We start from the raw sequence: 24,346 nt of genomic DNA, 5'->3' as shown, positions 1-24,346 counted from the left end.
CCCTCTTTAGAAATGTGCAAGATGCAACCATACATCAGATGCACTTGGCATCACTAAAATTGTTACGAGTCGAGCAACTCGGAGAGTTTCTGATTGGCTGAAACTGCCGTTGCTCGACGCTATGATTTATTTCGACGCCATCATTAATTTCGTTGCTAAGCAACGTAAAGAAAAACTGCCGAGATACAGAGTTGCGTTAGCGGCAGTTTTCAGTTGAAAGTGAACCGGCACCAGATTAAGACGCACAATTTTGAAAACGCACAAAACCAGTGGACAGAGGTGAAAAATTAAAAAGTACACTGTACCAGAAAGTAAAAATAAAAAAGTTTATAGACAGAGTGAACCAGGAAAGAAAGTTTTTTGTAAATATAGTTTAACTTAGGAAGAAAAGTTGTAACGAACTAAGAGTGGAAAAGAACAAAGTTTAAATTAAAGAAACTAATATACTTTGGAAACTAAAACAAATCTACTTTATTTGAAATAACAAAAAGAAAGCCGAAAGTAAGTGCGTGTGTGGGGCGTGAGCGCATTAGAGCACTAGTTTCCCCTGGATCTAAAATGGATCCTCGATAATAATACAACCCCATATACGGTTTTTGATAACAAATATACACCATTTGAGCTAATATTCGGTAGAAAAGCTACTTTGCCAAATGAGTTAACAAAAGAAAAAATCGATCCAATTTACAAACTTTGAAAATTATGCTAACGAAGTAAAATACAGAATGCAAAAGTCTCATATTTTATCAAAAGAACTTATTGAAAAACATAAACAAAGAAATAAGAAAATGTACGATAGAGATGCTCGCCCAGTAAATGCAAATAAAAATGATATGGTACTAGTTCAAAAAGAGCCTCGTGATAAACACAAAAATGTATATAAAGGTCCATACAAAGTGACTGAGGTAGCAGATTTTAATGTAAAGATTTTTGATAAAGCTAAAAACAAAGAAAAAACCATTCATAAAAATCGTATACAAAAAATTACTTAAAGAAATTAATAAATGAATTCTAATTATATTTAATCAGATTTAAGATTTTATAAATATTAAAATGTTCTTTTTCAAACCATGAAAAAACGGTTATGTACTTTTAAGCTATATAATGAAAATTTAACGCCTATTAGTAATATAATTAATAATATAACTAGTAATATAATTAGTAATATAACTAGTGATATAATTAGCAATATAATTAGTAATATAACTATTAATTAAAGATTACAGTGAGCTATAATAAATTTCTAGAAAGATTAGTAATAAAATAGCTAGAGTAGAAAATTAAACTTACTACAAAATTGATTCCTCCAAATCAATTTACATCACTGCAGGGTAAAAGGATTTTTGTAAGACTGATCACCTTAAAAAAATCTTTTCCCTAGGGGGTGGTGTAATGGCACCACTAACGATATGGCAACGCATATTAAAAGAATGCAATATCGATAGTGGGCTGGCAATACCGTCATTCTGAATGGAATGCATATAACGGCATAGCCAAAATTAGGATTGAATTCAATATCGATACACGTTTGGTCAAGTGCGGCTCACTTAAACAGTTTAGTTCTAAACTACTTTAAATACAATTGATAAAAGTTTTAGAATAAAGTTTGTAATACACCAGTGAGTGACCAGTAAAACCAATTATATTTTCATTTGGTAAATTTGGTGATTTGGGCTGTACCAGCGAAGAGAGCATCGATTGCGGAACTATTGAACGCCAGCACTTACAAGTGGGCAGCAACGTTGGACATGATAGGAAAGCGTAAATTACAATACAGTTTATACGAAAATCAACTGCGTAAAATGTATAACTACCTTTGCACATACATACGTATATCGCTTTAACACAAAATATCCGAAAAACCAAAGATCGTTACTCGACAACTACTCTAGCTCAACTGAAATGTGTCGGTACTGTTGCAAAAAATTTGCACGTCATAACGAGTGGAATAACGGCATTTATTTAGCTCAAGCGCTTAATTTTCTACGAATCGTAGAGAATTTTTTACACAATATCCGTCATAATATTGGCACCTATACTATTTCTTATATACATAAATGACATAGTCAATGCTATCGAGGGTTGTGAAATTAGACTTTTTGCGGATGATGCATTAATTATGATAAGTGAAAATAATATTAATACTGCACTTGCCAAAATGCAACATGAACTAAATAACTTGTATAAATGGTTGTGTGGTAATAGACTGAAACTAAATATTAATAAAACTAAATATATGATAATAACAAGTAGGAATATCAATGAGGATGATATAGCCGAGCTAAAAATAAATGATGAAATTATACAAAGAGTTAAAAGTATAAAATACTTAGGAATAATAATTGATAATAAACTCAAATTTGAAGATCATATAAATTATACAATTAAAAAAGTTGCTAATAAAATAAGAGTCATGCAGAGGACAACTAAATTCATTCAAAAAAAGTACAAAATAATTTTATATAAATCAATTATAGAACCGCACTTCGTGTACTGCCCGTCCATTCTATTCATAATATCGGATAAAGAAGTAGACAAGCTCCAAAAGCTTCAAAATAGATGCATGAGATTTATTCTTCAGAAACCTAGAGAAACACGAACGGCTGACATGTTGAAGACTTTAGACTGGTTAAGTGTGAAACAAAAGATTTGTTTCCACTCCATGAAATTCATATTTAATATCAAACATGGAAATGTACCTGAGTATTTAAATAAAAATATACCATTAGTTGAGCAAACTCACAACATAAATACGAGGAAAAAACATAATTTCAAATTGCCGTTTTTTAGTACTGAAATTGATCAACAGAACATTTTCTACAAGAGTCTGAAAAGTTACAAGATCTGCCTATGGATATAAAAAGTTGCAACCAAATAACAGTATTTAAAACAAAATTATATGAATATTGTAAAACCTTAGCTATAAGATAAAAAAATGTAATATATTCTAATTTACGAATTAGGCTTCTGGCCGTAATAAATAAATAATCTAATCTTATGATGAGAACATTTTTTCGTATTTAACTCAAAAATCGTGTTTTTTGAGCTATGACACTATTGAAGTAAATGAGCGATATATGGACGTAATAGTTCAGCACGGCCTTACTTGTTGAAGCCAACAACAAAGATACCCAAATAATGAATCTCTGTATTTAAATCCAGTAAAGGTGCATCGATATTCACCTACTAGTTTATGTAAAAAAAGCTGGTTGAACTGGCCGGTCCATGAGGACCTCACATAGACTGAATAAGTCCGTAGTGCTGGAAAAAAAAAATACTAAAATAATCATATTTTACTCCTGAAAAATGCAAAAAACAACACTTCTTTGGGGACAACATTGGTCAAAAATTTTCAGATAGCCGAGTGACAGAACAAAGAATTTAGAGCGATACAATTGACGGCTTACTTCACTTGGTTATTCCGCCATGGGGCACAAATATAAATATTTGTATTTTGACATTTTTTACTTTTCCAAATAAAAAAATATAATTTAAATAAACCGAAAATTTGGGTTTAATTTTTGATTATTCGGTTTCATACTATCTTGTGCATTAATAAACCGCGTTGGATATGGCTTTCCCGGCTGACCACATTTTTCCTACACCAGCAGATAGCTTACTTGACACATCTCCAGCATATGTAGATGTTGCACGTTTTCGCAACTGACCGATAAACTTCCACCAGTCAGCGAGCGTTTGTTCCTAGAGAATAGATTTGCCGACTGTGATATGAAAGACACATCTTTTTCACCTGGAGGGCCATGCACCAGTTCAAAGTTGAGCCAAGTGACGCTCGTTTGCCTGTAAAGTATGTTTTCTTTTCCTGTGATGCCTGATTGATAAGGGGGTTCACTGAGCGTGAATTGTGTTCATACGTTTGCGGACCAGCTCATGTTATTCTGGATCATAAGACTATGTTGTACGGGGCCGCATCTCAACTATTAAGCAGGAACTACTTATTCAAATTGATGTTACGCTCTTCAAGATATAGCACTTCTGCTCCGCTGTGTAAATGGTGTTCAGATGTCATTAGTGGGAGATCGAATGCGGAGTTTTAGCAGAAATGCAATTGCGGATACTTTTGTTGAAGCAGATGCAATAATCGGGTACTCAAGTATTCCAGCGGGTTAGGGGGTCAGAATATTCCCGCGGTAGGTATGCCTGTCGTAAGAGGCGACTAAAATACCAGATTCAAGGGGCTGTGTAGCTCAACCCTTCAGGTTGCCAGCGTAAAATATAGCTTCTCCAAACCCAGTTGTCAACCTCACCTATCCGCGGCGAATCCTGTTTCACTAACAGATGAGGCTCTGACGACCCCAAGCTCCTCATGGAACTTGGGGGTGGGGAGGGAGGGAATGGCCTTAAGGTTTAATGTGGCCACATAAATCGTTCCCGAAATGGTCGGGCTAGCACCTTAATGGTGCTGTGGTACCGGAGCGTACCGGATCTGTATCCGGCAAAGGACCATTACATCGATAACACTCCCCGAAGCCTTCGGGGAGCAACTTTATCGCTACAGCTCAGAATGATGATCGGTCGCAAAACGGTACGGTTGTGTTTATTTCTGCTCCTCGAATTTTAGATTTTAAAATGGTAAAACTATATTCAAATACTTTTTAACGATAAATAATGTGTGAGACAGAGACTCAAAAAGCGGAATCAGAAGTTGGTTTCAAGAATATTATACCAAATAAAGTTTGATTTTTTAAATTTAATATATTTGCGAGAAAGTGACTCTAAATAAAGAAAGCAAAACGCATACACTTACAAAGTTTGATACATACATATACATATATTCATTCTATATAAAAAATGGAGAGTAAATGCGACAAGTGCAAAAGTACAATACGTGGAGAAGTCTCAAAAATTCGTTGCGAAGGGGTGTGTGGGAAATATTATCATTTAGCACCAAAATGCTCTGGCATAGACCAATACAGTGTTAATAAATTAGAAGAATGTGAAGTGCTTAGATTTATGTGTACTGATTGTGTGCAGTTTGTGCATAATGTAGATGACATTTTAAAAGATATGCAGATGGTAGTGAGCAAAAATGGCAAACAACTATCTGAGTACAGGAATGAATTTGATAATGCTCTCAAGAAACATGAAAGAGAAATAAAGCAAGTTTTAAAAGCAGTGGAAGTTGCATTTAGCGGCATTTGGCGACCACCGTGGTGTGATGGTAGCGTGCTCCGCCTATCACACCGTATGCCCTGGGTTCAACTCCCTGGCAAAGCAACATCAAAATTTTAGAAATAAGGTTTTTCAATTAGAAGACAATTTTTCTAAGCGGGGTCGCCCCTCGGCAGTGTTTGGCAAGCGCTCCGGGTGTATTTCTGCCATGAAAAGCTCTCAGTGAAAACTCATCTGCCTTGCAGATGCCGTTCGGAGTCGGCATAAAGCATGTAGGTCCCGTCCGGCCAATTTGTAGGGAAAATCAAGAGGAGCACGACGCAAATTGGAAGAGAAGCTCGGCCTTAGATCTCTTCGGAGGTTATCGCGCCTTACATTTATTTTTATTTTTTTTAATAAAAAAATGTGCAATGACATAAAGAAAAATGTTAATAGTGTTGAAGCCAAAGTGTCATACGCAGCGATAACAAAAAATGATGGACAAAAAAAGAAGTGATGCCAGACATTAGAATGAATCATCCCTTAATTGTCAAGCCGAATAAAAGGCAACATATAGAAATAACCAAAACTGACCTAAAATCCAAAGTTGATCCTAAAGGGCTGCAAATAACTAATATAGTAGCAAGGCAAAGCGGAGTTGTTATTGTTGAAAGCGAAAATGACCATGAGCGTGACAAAATAAAAAATGCCATTGAGAACAATCTGGGAAATAACTATGAGGTTAAGATTCCCAAAAAAGTGAAACCAGCAGTCATGGTGACTGGTGCAAAGAATTAAACGACAAAACATTTGTTTAAGTGAAACGGACATCAAAATTGTTAAGCAATATGAAGTGAAAAAGAACGCGAAAAAATATTATAATGCTGTGATAGAAATGAATATTGAAGCGTTCGCAAATGTACTAGCTGGAGAGAGACTTAATGTAGGTTGGGAACGTTGCCGAGTTTATGATGCAGTGCAGGTATTGTGTTGTTTTAAATGCAAAGGCTTCAATCACAAAGCGGCTGACTGCAAGGAAAAGGAAGTATGCCCAAAATGCTTGGGTGAGCATAAACATACACAATGCATAAAGGATGCAGTAAACAAGTGCATTAACTGCATACGAGCAAACAAGGAGCTGAATATAGGACTTGACGAAAACCATGATACTCTGGATAGAACTTGTCCCGTATACCAACAAAAGCTAGATGCAAGGAAAAGGAAAGTTGTTTATTAGCAACCAAAGAAAATCCTTACTGCAGCGCAAAAGTCAAAATATTATTTAAATCGAGATAGCAATATATACAACTTGGAATGCATTTATCTTAATATTAGTAGTATTATAGCAGATAAAATCGAGCTGGAACGTCTTATTGAAATAAGAAGACCAAGTATTGTGTTATGTACGGAAACGTGTACAACAGAACATATCTTGGATTCTGAACTTAGTATTCCGACCTACAAATGCATTCGTTGCGACTCTGAAAGTAGGCATACTGGCGGTGTCATGCATGTGTATGAAAATATACAATTTAGCATAGTTTGTAATAAAGCTATCAACATGAATGTGTGGTGCATTATTGTAAAAATAAACAAATGCGCGTTAAAATGGAAAATCGGTGTACTATGTCACTCACCAAGTAGCAGTGACTCCACCTTTATTACTTATCTAAATGAAATCATCACTGAACATCTCAAGGAGGCGGATAATAATTTAATAATTGGTGATTTTAATATCAATGGTAATGTATCGTCAACATACTCAAACCAGCTAACAAGTTTATTTGCACAAATGGCAATGATACAAATGATTAACTTCGACACGAGGATAACAGAGTACTCGTCTACAAGAATTGATTTGCTATTCAGTAACAATGATAAAGTTAAAGCAGTGGATATAGGTGAACATCGCATTTCTGACCATGAGACATCCACTTCGAAGTGCCAACAACAAAGCTTTGTAAAATGAGAAGGTATGATACTGTTACATGTTGGGAATACTATAGTGCTGAAAATCTTTTAACTTTGCTACGAACATGCGATTTCAGCTTTATGTCAATTTCCGGAGTAGAAACTAAAACTAAAGCCCTGAACGAAGTTTTAACTGAGGCTATGCAAGCACTGACTTATATAAAGAGGACCCAAATACAGAGAAGAAATAAGTGGTACGACCGAGAATTAACAAACCTGCATAAAAGAAAAATAGAATCTTATAAAACTGCTCGAAATACTGGATTTTGGGACGAATATAACGTCATTAAGAAAATATATAAAAGAACCATAATTTATAAAAAAAGAAATACATGGAAGATAGAGTAAATAATAACAATGGCGATATGAAACGTATGTGGAAGTGTCTAAAAGACCTCGTCGAGCTTAATGATGTTAAAAAACATTTCACTAAAATTGTAATTAACGGTGAATGCCTGGAAAATGAATATGATATAGCTAATGCCCTAAATAACTTTTTTCTACAAAGTATTGTTGAAATTAATGATAGCATCGAAGATATTGTAAATGGGGATGAAATAAGCTCAAATCATAGTAATCCATTTGAAACATTTAAATTTACTGACATTGTAGTGGACGATATTATTATTATCACAAAATCACTTAAAAACAAATATGGCGGCTACAAGCTTTTATCGGAGGGTGTCGTTAAAGATGCCATGACATATACTGCTAATTTCTACAAAGATATAATTAACGAATCCTTAAACAGCGGCATTGTACCTAGTTACTGGAAAATTTCAACAATAATACCTGTGGAAAAAGTAAAAAATACAATGAAACCTGAGGAACTACGTCCAATTAACACGTTACCTATAGATGAAAAAATTATGGAGACAGTGGTGAAGGATCAACTTGTGGCATACTTAGAGAAGCACAATGTGATTATCCCAGAACAATCGGGATTCAGGAAGAGCCATTCTTGTGAAACAGCGTTGAATATGGTAATTGCAGATTGGAAAGAAGACATGGCGGACAAAAAATTTACGGTGTCTGTCTTCTTGGATTTAAAACGGGCTTTTGAAACTGTCGATAGATCTGAGCTATTGGACGTTATATTTAAAATTGGTATAAGAGGAAAGGCGTTGAAATGGTTCCGGAGTTATTTGGGTGACAGAAAACAGAGAACGATAATTGGAAAGGAAGTTTCATCAGTGGTGGATGTTAACATTGGTTTACCACAAGGTTCGGTCTTGGCGCCAATATTGTTTACATTGTATATCAATGATATCAAAAGATGCTTAAAATATTCTAAAATACGTCTATTTGCGGATGATGCATTGCTTATCTTAAGTGAAAAATATCCAGAATGTGCCATGCTGAAAGTACAAGAAGACCTGGACTCGCTATACAAATGGTTATGCCTTAGAAAACTGAAATTAAATGTCGAAAAAACTAAGTTCATGATTTTTTGTAAAAACACTAATATCATAGGTAACAATAGTTTAAATAATATTACCCTGAAGGTAAAAAACATGGAAATCCAAAGAGTAGACAAAATTAAGTATTTAGGAGTTTTGATTGATGATAATCTAAATTTTGGAGAGCATGTAACTTATCTGGAAAGGAAAATTGCACAGAAAATAGGCTTCATGTATAGAACATGTAAACATATCAGTCAAAGTCATAAAATATTAGTATATCGTTCAATCATTGAACCACACTTTATTTATTGTCCTACTATTCTGCTATTAAGTAATGATATATATATTAAGAAACTTCAAATACAGCAAAACAAGGCAATGCGATTTATTTTAAAATGTCTTCCAAGAACGCCAAAAATTGTAATGCTCAATAGATTAAACTGGCTTAGTATTAAACAGTCAGTCAGTTATTTCACATTGAAATTAATACACCAACTTAGGTTAGGAATGTTACCGAATTACCTGAGTAGTAAAATACATTATAATCACGAAATCCACAATTATGGAACTAGAAATTGCAATAATATAAGACTGCCTAGAATAAGAACTGAGTTCGCCAAAAGATCTCTTGAATATTTAGGGTATAAAATGTACAATGAGTTACCTTCTGATTTGAAAGACTGTGAAAATATTAGTAAGTTCAAAGAAAAACTGTTTTTATATTGTACGTCACTAAATGGACATGAGTATTTATGTTAATCTCTTATTTTAACCTAAACTAGGTCTTAAAGACCGTAATAATAAATAAATTAAAAAAAAAAAAAATACAACAACAACATCGGGTCAAGTAGGGTATTTGAAAATTGGTTACGTTATTCCGCCAATGCGGCTGTCCAGTTTATATGTCATTAAGGGAGATTGCAGTTCATTTTGGAGCAAGGTGATGCTAGCCTTGGCATTCATAACCGTTTAAACGGTTAAGCGCCAATTAAGTAAGTAAGGCTTATAATTAGGTTATAATATAGCATACTATTCCTTCATATATGTAATACATAATATGTGTATATATTACATATGTATATGTATTCCTTATTCTACCTCACTCATGAACCATATCATTTATTTTTTTATTGTACTCAATGTATTATCTTATTATTACGTTTATGTAAGCCTGATTTTGAGTTGGTTTTGTCTTATAAAAAATGGTCTTATAATAAGGCCTTTGTAATTCCCATTTTATTTGACCTGTAAGCCTTATAATAAGGTTGTTACACGCTACCTAATGACTTATGTTGTTGTCGTTGCTGTATTACCGATAAAGACACTCCCCGAAGGCTTTGGGGAGTGTTGTCGATTTTGATGGTCCTTTGCCGGATATAGATCCGGTACGTTCCCGTAACAAAACACCACCGTCCATCTCGGGAACGATTTATATGACCATATTTAACCTTCTAGGCCGTCGCGTTCCATGATTAACTTGGGGTCGCCTGTGCCTCGCCTGCTAAATAAGTGTATGATACATTCATATTTGTAACAGGATTCCCCTCGCGTAGGTGAGGTTGACAATTGGGTTGCGGAAGCTTTGAAGCTATAAAGTTTGGTGTTGCGCTTATCAACCCCTTGACTTATAATAATTCCTTCTGTAAGATTTATTTAATATGGGGTGTAAGCCTTATGCATAACGTTATCTTTCGGATAAACCTTAGGCCCGATTACATATAAATAAGGAGTATTATAAGGAATATGCCGTACAACTTATATTTCTTTCAAAATTAAGGCCTGATGTCATAAGCCTTTTTGGCCATATTTAACAAGCCTTATATCGCACGTTTTATTGTAAACTGATGTAAATCAAAATTTTGTTTTTTCTAGATTCTGTTACCCTAAAACAGATGGCCGGTGAGATTATGTTCACATACATACTTCTAGGGATAAAACTGGACCCCAGCGGGTTAGGGAACTTAGAATATACCCGCGGCAGGTATGCCTGTCGTAAGAGGCAACTAAAAATACCAAATTGATTCAAGGGGTTGTGTAGAGCAACCCTTTCAAGGTGTTGGCAGCGCAATATATAGCTTCTCCAACCCAATTGTCAGCCTCACCTACCCGTTGCGAATCCTGTTTCTTCAAAAGCAGAATGGCTTCAAGTGTCTTGGCTACTGGCGATAGGAGAGATATCGGACGATAAGAATCTATGTTAGCTGGTTTCCCAGGCTTTAATAGCGGAACCGCAATGGCCATTTTCCATTTTTCGGGAATGACGAAAGTGGATAGGGTAAATAATGTAATAAAACTTGGTAGGAATTGGTTTCATGCAACAAATAATGCTCTTTAAATAATGTTAGAAAAATTATAGGCGGCTTTGCACTTTCAGCAGCGATAACATTTTGAGGAAGTGCTGTGTGCGGCAGAAATTGGGAGAATCAACTGACTACTGAAGGAAGAGTATAATATTTACAATGCGAGGTAACATAAGTATCCGCTAAGCACTTGCACTTCAATATGCGTACCAGGTCGATGGTCATGGGAATCATGTGATTTCTCAATTTATTTAAAAATAATAAAAAAAAATACCTGCAGCCCCGCTGCTCAGCAAGCCACAACAAGTACCCGCTGTTGCTCGCGCCCCACGGCGGCAATTCACACGGCTGCTCCCACTCATACCCCCATCTTCTTCCCCCCTCTTTTCCAGCAGCAATTGTGTAGGTCAGGGAAACAGACTCTTAGCTCTACCTCCCTTTGCACCGTTTGCCAGCACAGAATATATACGTTTGCGACATCCGCCCAATGCAGCTCCTGCCATGGACGGTGGCACTTTCCTAGATGTTCTGGTCTCCGCGACGGAAACCCCCGACGGGTTTCATTGCGCCATGTTGCAAGGCCGCATACCCAAATACACCGGGTACCCCAATGCCTACCCAAGGACGTCTAGTGCCAGGGCCACAACAGCAATTGCGTCCTGGCCTTCCACAACCCAGGCGTAGTCACCCGTCACTTACCCCCAGAGTGGCGACGTCTCCCCTTATGCACTTCAGAATCCTGCAGTTAAACTGTAATGGACTAACTGGGAAGATTACGGAGATAGTCGATTTCATGAAGCGGCACAACATCCGCATTGCTGCGATTCAAGAGACTAAACTCACAGCAAGATCTGCATTGCAGACCTGCTCTGGGTATAACGTCCACAGGAAAGACCGCTAAAGCGGAAATGGAGGCGGTCTCGCGTTTATCATACACCACTCTGTGCAATACTATATATTTGATCCTGGCATCGACCGCAGGGACAATGTCTTAGAACGTCAAGGCCTATCTGTCCGGTCAGGCGATGCAAACCTAGAAATAATCAACATCTACATCCCTCCTGCCACCTGTTGCCCCAGTGGATACCGCCCTAATATCAGGGCCTTACTCACTGGCAACAATCGCATTATCTTAGGTGATTTCAATGCCCATCATGATCTATGGCATTCAAACTTGCGGGCGGACAGTAGGGGTGAGATGTTGGCGGATCAAATAGATGAAACGACGTTCTGCACAATAAACGGAGACGCCCCCACACGTATGGTAGGAAGCTGTCACAGCTCGCCAGATATCTCAATCGTGAGCGCAGAACTCGTAAACTGCGTCAACTGGCAGCCGATGGTAACATTGGCATCCGACCACCTGCCCATACTTATTTCGCTTGAGCGTACCGCCGACTTCATCGTCACTGAAAAACGCACTTTCATAAACTTCAAAAAAGGAAAGTGGGAAGAATATAAATCCTTTACAGACAGCCGCTTTGCTGCCCTCCCTATCCCGACTGATGCCCGCCAAGGGGAGCGTGCCTTCCGTAAGGTCATTAAATCCGTCTCGGCACATTTCATTCCCGCCGGGAGAATTCCCGAAATCCGGCCCACTTCCCGGCGGAGGCCGCAAACTTAGCGAAAGAACGTGACCTTATAAGACAGCTTGATCCAGGCGGCCCCCAAATAAAGGCTATAAACCAACGCATCAGATTGCTTGTGGATGAACACAAGCGGGCGAAATGGGAGGAGCACCTAAGAGGTTGTAACCTCTCTACCGGTGTGGGTAAACTTTGGTCCACCGTAAAGTCCCTATCGAATCCGACTAAGCACAAAGACAAAGTTTCCATCGCCTTTGGCCACAAAGTGCAGTCGGACGCGAAAAAATGCGCGAGCGCTTTCTGCCGACAATATATAATGCATCCTACGGTCGACAAAGATAGACGGAGAGCCAATAGACATGCACATAAACACAAATTCAGCGCGTCACCAATCACCATCACCGCTAAAGAGGTTGAGGACACCATTGGTCGTGCTAAACCATCCAAAGCAGTGGGCCCAGACGGCATAGCCATGCCGATGCTTAAAAGCCTAGGGAAAGAGGGTTTCAAATATTTAGCGCATGTCTTCAATCTGTCTCTTTCCACCTTTGTCATACCTGAGAAATGGAAAATGGCCAAGGTGGTCCCGCTACTAAAGCCTGGGAAACCAGCTAACATAGGTGAGTCGTATCGTCCGATATCTCTCCTATCGCCAGTGGCAAAGACGCTTGAAGCCATTTTGCTCCCTTATTTCCAAGCAAATTTGCAGCTAGCCCCTCATCAGCATGGCTTCAGAAAACTCCATAGCACTACCACCGCGCTAAATGCCATTACCACCCAGATAAATTGCGGTTTAAATCAATACCCCCATCATAGAACAGTACTCGTAGCGCTAGACCTATCAAAAGCTTTCGATACGGTCAACCATGGCTCGTTACTGCAGGACCTGGAAGGGTCTACCCTTCCCCCATGTCTTAAAAGGTGGAACGCAAATTATCTGGGTGGTCGGCAGGTGCAATTTAGAAACGAAGCATCAAAACCAAGGAGAATTAAACAAGGGGTGCCACAGGGTGGTGTCCTATCCCCACTTTTGTTTAATTTCTACATATCTAAGCTACCTTCACCACCGGAAGGAGTCACAATCGTTTCCTACGCCGATGACTGCACAATGGCCACAGGCCCAGGCCCAAAGATCGATGCGCTATGCAATAAAATAAACGGCTACCTCCCTGATCTCTCCATTTTTTTCGCCTCGCGAAACCTGGCATTATCACCGACTAAATCTTCCGCGACCTTATTTACAACATGGACGCCCCAAATGTCGACCATTTTGAACATCCACGTCGATGGCACTACGCTACCGACTGTCCTACACCCCAAAATCTTGGGTGTGACGTTTGATCAGGGTCTAAATTTTGGTGAGCACGCAGCCGCAATTGTTCCGAGAATTCAGAGCCCGTAACAAAATCCTCAAATCCCTCGCTGGCAGTACTTGGGGAAAAGATAAAGAAACGCTCATGACTACATACAAAGCAATTAGCCAGCCGATTACGTGCTACGCGTCACCCATATGGTCGCCAAGCCTAAAAATCGCCCACTGGAATAAACTACAGGCCTGCCAAAATACTGCTCTCAGAATCGCCACGGGCTGTCTTCTTATGTCCCCAGAACACCATCTGCATAATGAGGCGAGAATACTCCCCATCAGGGAGAGAAATGAGATGCTGACCAAACAGTTCCTGTTGAATACAATGAAACCTGAGCATCCCAACAGACATCTGATTGATGAGCCAGCACCGCCTAGGGGCTTAAGGAGTCATCTCCGTAAGCATTTTGAGGAAATGCGGCACCTCAGAACCCAGCCGTATGAAGCGAAAAAACAGAAGCAGGTCCTTGGTGAACTCCACAAACAGGCGTCGGACCGTTATGCCGGGAATTGCCCGGTGAATCCAGTACTCAAAGAAAAGTATCCAAAACTCGCGGAAGAGGAACGCATACTCCCCAGGGAAACGCGTGTCACTCTTGCTCAACTTCGTTCTGGATACTGTAACAGGTTAAACTCTTACCTATCCAGAATCAACCCCGACATACAAAATGTATGCCCGCTTGCAATGTGTCCCCACATGACACCAACCTTCTCTTTAATTGTAATGTGGAACCAACGCCTCTAACACCCCTTTCATTATGGTCCACTCCTGTCGAAACACCAAGTTTCCTTGGACTCCCGTTAGAGGATATTGATGACAATTTGTGATCGGTCGCAGCTATTAGGTGGGGCAAAACATTGCTACAACAACAACCTGCTATGCTATTATGTCTGTATAATTTGTGAACACTACTTTAATGTATAAACTGTATTCACATCAAAGATTGATTAAAACTTACCATATTTTCTTCTTTTTTGGCATCCTGTGAGAGCTCTCCTAAGTCAACCGCAAAGTTTATGCCAACTTGGTTACCGTGGGAATCGTTAGGTAAAAATACATAGTCTTCAGATTCCTGCAAATAACAATATCTTACTGCTTGTACACGTCCAAAAATGTCGTGTTGTAAAGACACGTTTTTATCTCTGTATCAATAGTCCGCAGGCGAAAAGGATGGTTGGATTTGCATTAGAAGCCACTTTTTGAATGCAATGAATTTTTCGAAACATCTTTTGATAGAATATCCGCCTTCGGATTAATGACAGATGTCTACACGCGTCTGTTACGACTCTACCTCTTCAATATCCAAGTTCTCCTGTTTGTATTCCTGTGGACATATTACTTCAGCCAACGGCTCCGGCTTGATACGACTCTTAGAAAACTCTAGTAGATGATAGTCATAAATGTGCTGAACAAAGACATTTAGTTGAAGATAAGTGAATTCGCAAAACGCACAGTTCAGATAAAATTCTGGTTTATCTTCTGACACTAATGCCGAAATTTCCCCGCATCTTCTATAATCAGCGCAGTTTAATTCAGATCTTATTTTTTTTTTTTTTTTTTAGGGATTTGATTGCATGGAGGAGGACCTTCTTATATTTGAAAGTCCCAGTTCCAGGTTATTGTCCAATGCATAAAATGATTAATTTCTGGATTAACTTTCCAGAGTATGTAAGTAATTTAGGCTCCACTAGTACACAATGGTAATACCAACTGGCCAGAACCATGTGTAGCAGCTTGCTATTTGCATTTAACTATGTGCTTTGTAAGCTGGTTTTTTCATGGCACCTCGCCAGGTTATATTCAAATTGTCTTAAGTTGTTAATTATCCATTTAATTATTATAATTATTTTTCATATTCACTCGTCATGTGTACATGACTGTACATTAAAATATGAGGATATTTTCTATCCCGTTATTTGTCCCGGTGCAGTTGTATGCATTTTCGTCATTTATATATGTATAAGGTAATCATGTTCCGTTTGTTGCACTTGATGATAGTATCATAAAGTAATGTATGTATATGTGTAAAACGAAAGTTTTACTTGTGTTTTAATTTCTTTTAATTTTAATTTTAAATTTGTTTATATATTTGATATATTTATTAACACTTCAATGTTAAATTTGATTATGCACGATAGCAATTATCTGTAAGTTTTTGCACAAAGTGCATGTTTTATTTTAAAGTTTTTTATGATTTTTGCCCGATAGCAAATGATTGTCATTTTTTGCACAATTTGCATATTTTTACGATACAGCGCACAATTCGTAAGTGTTTTTAATTATTTTTGTCATTTCGACTCCCGCACTATCCGCCATTTTATTCTCAAACCGCGTGAGTAAAGCCCTTAATAACACGCGGTTGAGTTGTGGGGAAAACCGAACTTGACGCGACGACGTCAGAAAACGAAGTGATTCAGATCTTATCAAAAATTTAGCCATAATGAACAATTCGATTGCAGTTTTGTTTACAGCGAAGTACTTTATTTTTGGGATTTGGGATTATTGGCAGGGTTTTATGACATACCACCAGGTACAAAATGAAAATGGTCTTTCTAGATTGTCGTTTCATTTCACATGTTCCACCGTTATTCATAATAAGTGTTGCCAATTTAGCATTTTTCAAGCTAAATTTGACTTTTTTTCTCCGGTTAGCTGAAAAATTGGGATTTAGGTTTAAGCTTTTCTTAGAATTTGTCAGTTCTTTTTAGCTTTTTTCAAAGTTTTAAACAAATTTAGGTAAACAGTTTGGCATAAAAAATAAAAATGTAAGGCGGAATAACCTCCGAAGAGGTCTAAGGCCGAGCTTCTCTTCCAATTAGCGTCGTACTCCTCTTGGTTTCCCTACAAATTGGCCGGACGGGACCTACACGTTTAATGCCGACTCCGAACGGCATCTGCAAGGCAGATGGGTTTTCGCTAGGAGCTTTTCATGGCAGAAATACACCCGGAGAACTTGCCAAACACTGCCGAGGGGCGACCCCGCTTAGACAAATTTTCTTCTAATTGAAAAACCTTATTTCTAAAATTTTGATGTTGCTTTGCCCGGGGTGTGAACTCAGGGCATACGGTGTGGTAGGCGGAGCACGCTACCATCACACCACGGTGGCCGCCAGTTTGGTATGCCTCTACAAAAAAGCACATAGCAGCTGCTGCTACATTTTCAAGTGGAAATTAGCCGATAATACTTTTTAAAGGTGCTAGTACCAAAGACTAATCGATGAATAAAGATGTTGCAGGGACGAAAAATAGTGTGGAGCAAGGTTCACAAAACCTCTAATAGGTTGATGTTGTTGTTGTTGTAGCAGTGCTTTGCTCCATCCAATAGGTGCGGCCGATAACAAATTGTCATCAATGTCCTCTAACGGGAACTTGCTGTTTCAACTGTGGACCATAATGAGAGGGGCTTAAGGCTTGGTTTCCTCGGAAAGCGGTGCCGCTTTATTACGACCGCTACAGAACGCCCGGTATACTCACCATTTTCAGCGGCACCGCTTTGTTGGAAACTACGAACACTTACAGCAAACGATCCACAAAATTTTATTTGGCATTTTCCTTTTTTTTTTAGTTTTTCCACTTATTTTTTTAACTGCACATACAAAAATAAAACCTGTTCAAAAAAATTTTAATTCAAAAATGTTGTTTATTTTATAAATATTTGACAAAATCTTCACCGCTTTGACAATAGCGGTTGCAAAAAACGGCAATGAACGAGTTCCTACCGTCATGACGGCCGTAATATTTTATGCCTGCCGCTATATTACGTTACGGTGAACTTCACCGTCTTTTTAATTTACACATAATTACTTTTACACTGCAACAATTTTGACAACATATCCTACCGCTTTGTAACGGCCGCTAAATAGCGGCACCGCTTTCGAGGAAACCAAGCCTTTAGAGGCGTTGGTTCCACATTACAATTAAAGAGATGGTTGGTGTCTTGTGGGGACACATTGCACGCGGGGCATACATTTTGTATGTCAGGGTTGATTCTGGATAGGTAAGAGTTTAACCTGTTAAAGTATCCAGATCGAAGTTGAGCCAGAGAGCCTCGTGTTTCCTTGGGTAGTGTGCGTTCCTCTTCCGCAAGTTTTGGGTATTGTTCTTTGAGTACTGGATTCACTGGGCAATTCCCGGCATAAAGGTTCGACGCCTGTTTGTGGAGTTCACTGAGGACCTGCTTGTGTTTTTTGGCTTCATACGGTTGAGTTCTCATGTGCCGTATTTCCTCATAATGCTAACGGAGATGACTCCTTAAGCCCCTAGGCGGTGTTGGCTCATCAATCAGATAACTGTTGGGATGCCCAGGTTTCTGGGTATTCAACAGGAACTGTTTGGTTAGCATCTCATTTCTCTCCCTGATGGGGAGTATTCGCGCCTTATTATGTAGATGGTGCTTTAGGGACATAAGAAGACATCCCGTTGCGATTCTGAGAGCAGTATTTTGGCAGGCCTGTAGCTTCTTCCAGTGAGTAGTTTTAAGGCTTGGCGACCATATAGGGGACGCGTAGCATGCAATCGGCTGGCTAATTGCTTTGTAAGTAGTAATGAGAGTTTCTTTATCTTTTCCCCAAGTACTGCCAGCAAGAGATTTGAGAATTTTATTACGGCTCTGGATTTTCGGTACAATTGCGGCTGCATGCTCACCAAAATGTAGATCCTGATCAAACGTCACACCCAAGATTTTGGGGTGTGGGACAGTCGGTAGTGTACTGCCATCGACGTGGATGTTCAAAATGGTCGACATTTGGGACGTCTAAGTTCTAAATAAGGTGGCGGATGCTTTAGTCGGCAATAATGACAGGTTTCGCGAGGCGAAAAAACTGGAGAGATCAGGGAGGTAGCTGTTTATTCTGTTGCAAAGCTCATCGAACTGTGGGCTCGGGCCTGTGGCCATTATTTTGCAGTCATCGGCGTAAGAAACGATAGTAACTCCATCCGGTGGCGAAGGTAGTTTTGATATGTAGAAATTAAACAAAAGTGGGGATAGGACACCACCCTGTGGCACCCCTTGTTTAATTCTTCTTGGCTTTGATGTTTCGTTTCTGAATTACACCGATGCCTGGCCGGCAGGCATCTAATTGCAGGCAGATAATTTGCGGCCCACCTGTTAAGACATGGGAGAAGGGTAGACCCCTCCAAGTCTTGCAGTAACGTGCCATGGTTGACCATATCAAAAGCTTTTGAAAGGTCTAGCGCAACGAGTACTCTTCTATGGTGGGGCTTCCGATTTAAACCACAATTTATCTGGGGCTAATTGCATTTAGCGCGGTGGTGGTGCTATGGAGTTTCCTAAAGCCATGCTGATGACAGGCTAGCTGCAAATTTGCTTTGAAGTAGGGGAGCAAAATGGCTTCAAGCGTCTTGGCTACTGGTGATAGGAGAGATATCGGGCGATATGACTCACCTTTGTTAGCTGCTTTCCCAGGCTTTAGTAGCGGGACCACCTTGGCCATTTTCCATTTTTCGGGAATGGCAATGGTGGAAAGAGACAGGTTGAAGACATGCGCTAGATATTTGAAACCCTCTTTCTCTAGGCTTTTAAGCATCGGCATGGCTATCGTCTGGGTCCACTGCTTTGGATGGTCTAGAATGACCGATGGCATCCTCAACCTCTTTGGCGGTGATGGTAATCGGAGGCGCGCTGAATGTATGCTTATGTGCGTGTCTGTTGGACCTCCGTCTATCTTTGTCGACCGTAGAATGCATTATATATTGTCGGCAGAAAGCGCTCGCACATTTTTTCGCATCCGAGAGCACTTTATCGCCAAAGGCGATGGAAATTTTGTCATTGTGCTTAGACGGCTTCGATAGGAACTTTACGGTGGACCAAAGTTTACCTATACCGGCAGAGAGGTTACAGCCGCTTAGGTACTCCTCCCAATTCGCCCGCTTGTGTTCATCCACAAGCAATCTGCCAGGGCCTTACTCACTGGCAACAATCGCATTATCTTAGGTGATTTCAATGCCCATCATGATCTATGGCATTCAAACTTGCGGGCGGACAGTAGGGGTGAGATGTTGGCGGATCAAATAGATGAAACGACGTTCTGCACAATAAACGGAGACGCCCCCACACGTATGGTAGGAAGCTGTCACAGCTCGCCAGATATCTCAATCGTGAGCGCAGAACTCGTAAACTGCGTCAACTGGCAGCCGATGGTAACATTGGCATCCGACCACCTGCCCATACTTATTTCGCTTGAGCGTACCGCCGACTTCATCGTCACTGAAAAACGTACTTTCATAAACTTCAAAAAAGGAAAGTGGGAAGAATATAAATCCTTTACAGACAGCCGCTTTGCTGCCCTCCCTATCCCGACTGATGCCCGCCAAGGGGAGCGTGCCTTCCGTAAGGTCATTAAATCCGTCTCGGCACATTTCATTCCCGCCGGGAGAATTCCCGAAATCCGGCCCACTTCCCGGCGGAGGCCGCAAACTTAGTGAAAGAACGTGACCTTATAAGACAGCTTGATCCAGGCGGCCCCCAAATAAGGGATATAAACCAACGCATCAGATTGCTTGTGGATGAACACAAGCGGGCGAAATGGGAGGAGCACCTAAGAGGTTGTAACCTCTCTACCGGTGTGGGTAAACTTTGGTCCACCGTAAAGTCCCTATCGAATCCGACTAAGCACAAAGACAAAGTTTCCATCGCCTTTGGCCACAAAGTGCTGTCGGACGCGAAAAAATGCGCAAGCGCTTTCTGCCGACAATATATAATGCATCCTACGGTCGACAAAGATAGACGGAGAGCCAATAGACACGCACATAAACACAAATTCAGCGCGTCACCAATCACCATCACCGCTAAAGAGGTTGAGGGCACCATTGGTCGTGCTAAACCATCCAAAGCAGTGGGCCCAGACGGCATAGCCATGCCGATGCTTAAAAGCCTAGGGAAAGAGGGTTTCAAATATTTAGCGCATGTCTTCAATCTGTCTCTTTCCACCTTTGTCATACCTGAGAAATGGAAAATGGCCAAGGTGGTCCCGCTACTAAAGCCTGGGAAACCAGCTAACATAGGTGAGTCGTATCGTCCGATATCTCTCCTATCGCCAGTGGCAAAGACGCTTGAAGCCATTTTGCTCCCTTATTTCCAAGCAAATTTGCAGCTAGCCCCTCATCAGCATGGCTTCAGAAAACTCCATAGCACTACCACCGCGCTAAATGCCATTACCACCCAGATAAATTGCGGTTTAAATCAATACCCCCATCATAGAACAGTACTCGTAGCGCTAGACCTATCAAAAACTTTCGATACGGTCAACCATGGCTCGTTACTGCAGGACCTGGAAGGGTCTACCCTTCCCCCATGTCTTAAAAGGTGGAACGCAAATTATCTGGGTGGTCGGCAGGTGCAATTTCGAAACGAAGCATCAAAACCAAGGAGAATTAAACAAGGGGTGCCACAGGGCGGTGTCCTATCCCCACTTTTGTTTAATTTCTACATATCTAAGCTACCTTCACCACCGGAAGGAGTCACAATCGTTTCCTACGCCGATGACTGCACAATGGCCACAGGCCCAGGCCCAAAGATCGATGCGCTATGCAATAAAATAAACGGCTACCTCCCTGATCTCTCCATTTTTTTCGCCTCGCGAAACCTGGCATTATCACCGACTAAATCTTCCGCGACCTTATTTACAACATGGACGCCCCAAATGTCGACCATTTTGAACATCCACGTCGATGGCACTACGCTACCGACTGTCCTACACCCCAAAATCTTGGGTGTGACGTTTGATCAGGGTCTAAATTTTGGTGAGCACGCAGCCGCAATTGTTCCGAGAATTCAGAGCCCGTAACAAAATCCTCAAATCCCTCGCTGGCAGTACTTGGGGAAAAGATAAAGAAACGCTCATGACTACATACAAAGCAATTAGCCAGCCGATTACGTGCTACGCGTCACCCATATGGTCGCCAAGCCTAAAAATCGCCCACTGGAATAAACTACAGGCCTGCCAAAATACTGCTCTCAGAATCGCCACGGGCTGTCTTCTTATGTCCCCAGAACACCATCTGCATAATGAGGCGAGAATACTCCCCATCAGGGAGAGAAATGAGATGCTGACCAAACAGTTCCTGTTGAATACAATGAAACCTGAGCATCCCAACAGACATCTCATTGATGAGCCAGCACCGCCTAGGGGCTTAAGGAGTCATCTCCGTAAGCATTTTGAGGAAATGCGGCACCTCAGAACCCAGCCGTATGAAGCGAAAAAACAGAAGCAGGTCCTTGGTGAACTCCACAAACAGGCGTCGGACCGTTATGCCGGGAATTGCCCGGTGAATCCAGTACTCAAAGAAAAGTATCCAAAACTCGCGGAAGAGGAACGAATACTCCCCAGGGAAACGCGTGTCACTCTTGCTCAACTTCGTTCTGGATACTGTAACAGGTTAAACTCTTACCTATCCAGAATCAACCCCGACATACAAAATGTATGCCCGCTTGCAATGTGTCCCCACATGACACCAACCTTCTCTTTAATTGTAATGTGGAACCAACGCCTCTAACACCCCTTTCATTATGGTCCACTCCTGTCGAAACACCAAGTTTCCTTGGACTCCCGTTAGAGGATATTGATGACAATTTGTGATCGGTCGCAGCTATTAGGTGGGGCAAAACATTGCTACAACAACAACCTGCTATGCTATTATGTCTGTATAATTTGTGAACACTACTTTAATGTATAAACTGTATTCACATCAAAGATTGATTAAAACTTACCATATTTTCTTCTTTTTTGGCATCCTGTGAGAGCTCTCCTAAGTCAACCGCAAAGTTTATGCCAACTTGGTTACCGTGGGAATCGTTAGGTAAAAATACATAGTCTTCAGATTCCTGCAAATAACAATATCTTACTGCTTGTACACGTCCAAAAATGTCGTGTTGTAAAGACACGTTTTTATCTCTGTATCAATAGTCCGCAGGCGAAAAGGATGGTTGGATTTGCATTAGAAGCCACTTTTTGAATGCAATGAATTTTTCGAAACATCTTTTGATAGAATATCCGCCTTCGGATTAATGACAGATGTCTACACGCGTCTGTTACGACTCTACCTCTTCAATATCCAAGTTCTCCTGTTTGTATTCCTGTGGACATATTACTTCAGCCAACGGCTCCGGCTTGATACGACTCTTAGAAAACTCTAGTAGATGATAGTCATAAATGTGCTGAACAAAGACATTTAGTTGAAGATAAGTGAATTCGCAAAACGCACAGTTCAGATAAAATTCTGGTTTATCTTCTGACACTAATGCCGAAATTTCCCCGCATCTTCTATAATCAGCGCAGTTTAATTCAGATGTTATCAAAAATTTAGCCATAATGAACAATTCGATTGCAGTTTTGTTTACAGCGAAGTACTTTATTTTTGGGATTTGGGATTATTGGCAGGGTTTTATGACATACCACCAGGTACAAAATGAAAATTGTCTTTCTAGATTGTCGTTTCATTTCACATGTTCCACCGTTATTCATAATAAGTGTTGCCAATTTAGCATTTTTCAAGCTAAATTTGACTTTTTTTCTCCGGTTAGTTGAAAAATTGGGATTTAGGTTTAAGCTTTTCTTAGAATTTGTCAGTTCTTTTTAGCTTTTTTCAAAGTTTTAAACAAATTTAGGTAAACAGTTTGGCATAAAAATTAAAAATGTAAGGCGGAATAACCTCCGAAGAGGTCTAAGGCCGAGCTTCTCTTCCAATTAGCGTCGTACTCCTCTTGGTTTCCCTACAAATTGGCCGGACGGGACCTACACGTTTAATGCCGACTTCGAACGGCATCTGCAAGGCAGATGGGTTTTCGCTAGGAGCTTTTCATGGCAGAAATACACCCGGAGAACTTGCCAAACACTGCCGAGGGGCGACCCCGCTTAGACAAATTTTCTTCTAATTGAAAAACCTTATTTCTAAAATTTTGATGTTGCTTTGCCCGGGGTGTGAACTCAGGGCATACGGTGTGGTAGGCGTAGCACGCTACCATCACACCACGGTGGCCGCCAGTTTGGTATGCCTCTACAAAAAAGCACATAGCAGCTGCTGCTACATTTTCAAGTGGAAATTAGCCGATAATACTTTTTAAAGGTGCTATTACCAAAGACTAATCGATGAATAAAGATGTTGCAGGGACGAAAAATAGTGAGGAGCAAGGTTCACAAAACCTCTAATAGGTTGATGTTGTTGTTGTTGTAGCAGTGCTTTGCCCCATCCAATAGGTGCGGCCGATCACAAATTGTCATCAATGTCCTCTAACGGGAACTTGCTGTTTCAACTGTGGACCATAATGAGAGGGGCTCAAGGCTTGGTTTCCTCGGAAAGCGGTGCCGCTTTATTACGACCGCTACAGAACGCCCGGTATACTCACCATTTTCAGCGGCACCGCTTTGTTGGAAACTACGAACACTTACAGCAGACGATCCACAAAATTTTATTTGGCATTTTCCTTTTTTTTTTAGTTTTTCCACTTATTTTTTTAACTGCACATACAAAAATAAAACCTGTTCAAAAAAATTTTAATTCAAAAATGTTGTTTATTTTATAAATATTTGACAAAATCTTCACCGCTTTGACAATAGCGGTTGCAAAAAACGGCAATGAACGAGTTCCTA

At 40.1% G+C, this 24,346-nt stretch overlaps 1 long non-coding RNA gene across 2 annotated transcripts in view; it reads right to left on the bottom strand.

The window, feature by feature from the left end:
* The window catches only part of LOC137249789 (uncharacterized), a 59,024-nt gene extending 35,876 nt beyond the window's left edge, over positions 1 to 23,148 (bottom strand). The window contains exons 1-4 of one of the 2 annotated variants that reach the window (XR_010952544.1): positions 22,801 to 23,148; positions 22,468 to 22,581; positions 15,031 to 16,391; positions 14,698 to 14,811 (exon numbers count right to left, since the gene is read on the bottom strand). This is a non-coding gene — a long non-coding RNA (uncharacterized lncRNA). The remainder of the gene's footprint in view (positions 1 to 14,697; positions 14,812 to 15,030; positions 16,392 to 22,467; positions 22,582 to 22,800) is intronic. The other variant, XR_010952543.1, reaches the window with a different exon arrangement.
* Positions 23,149 to 24,346: the final 1,198 nt, after the last annotated feature.

The sequence above is a fragment of the Eurosta solidaginis genome, chromosome 4, assembly GCF_040869045.1.
Source record: "Eurosta solidaginis isolate ZX-2024a chromosome 4, ASM4086904v1, whole genome shotgun sequence".
In the NCBI taxonomy this organism is placed as follows: Eukaryota; Metazoa; Arthropoda; class Insecta; order Diptera; family Tephritidae; genus Eurosta; species Eurosta solidaginis.
This window is presented reverse-complemented; position numbering and strand designations above follow the sequence as displayed.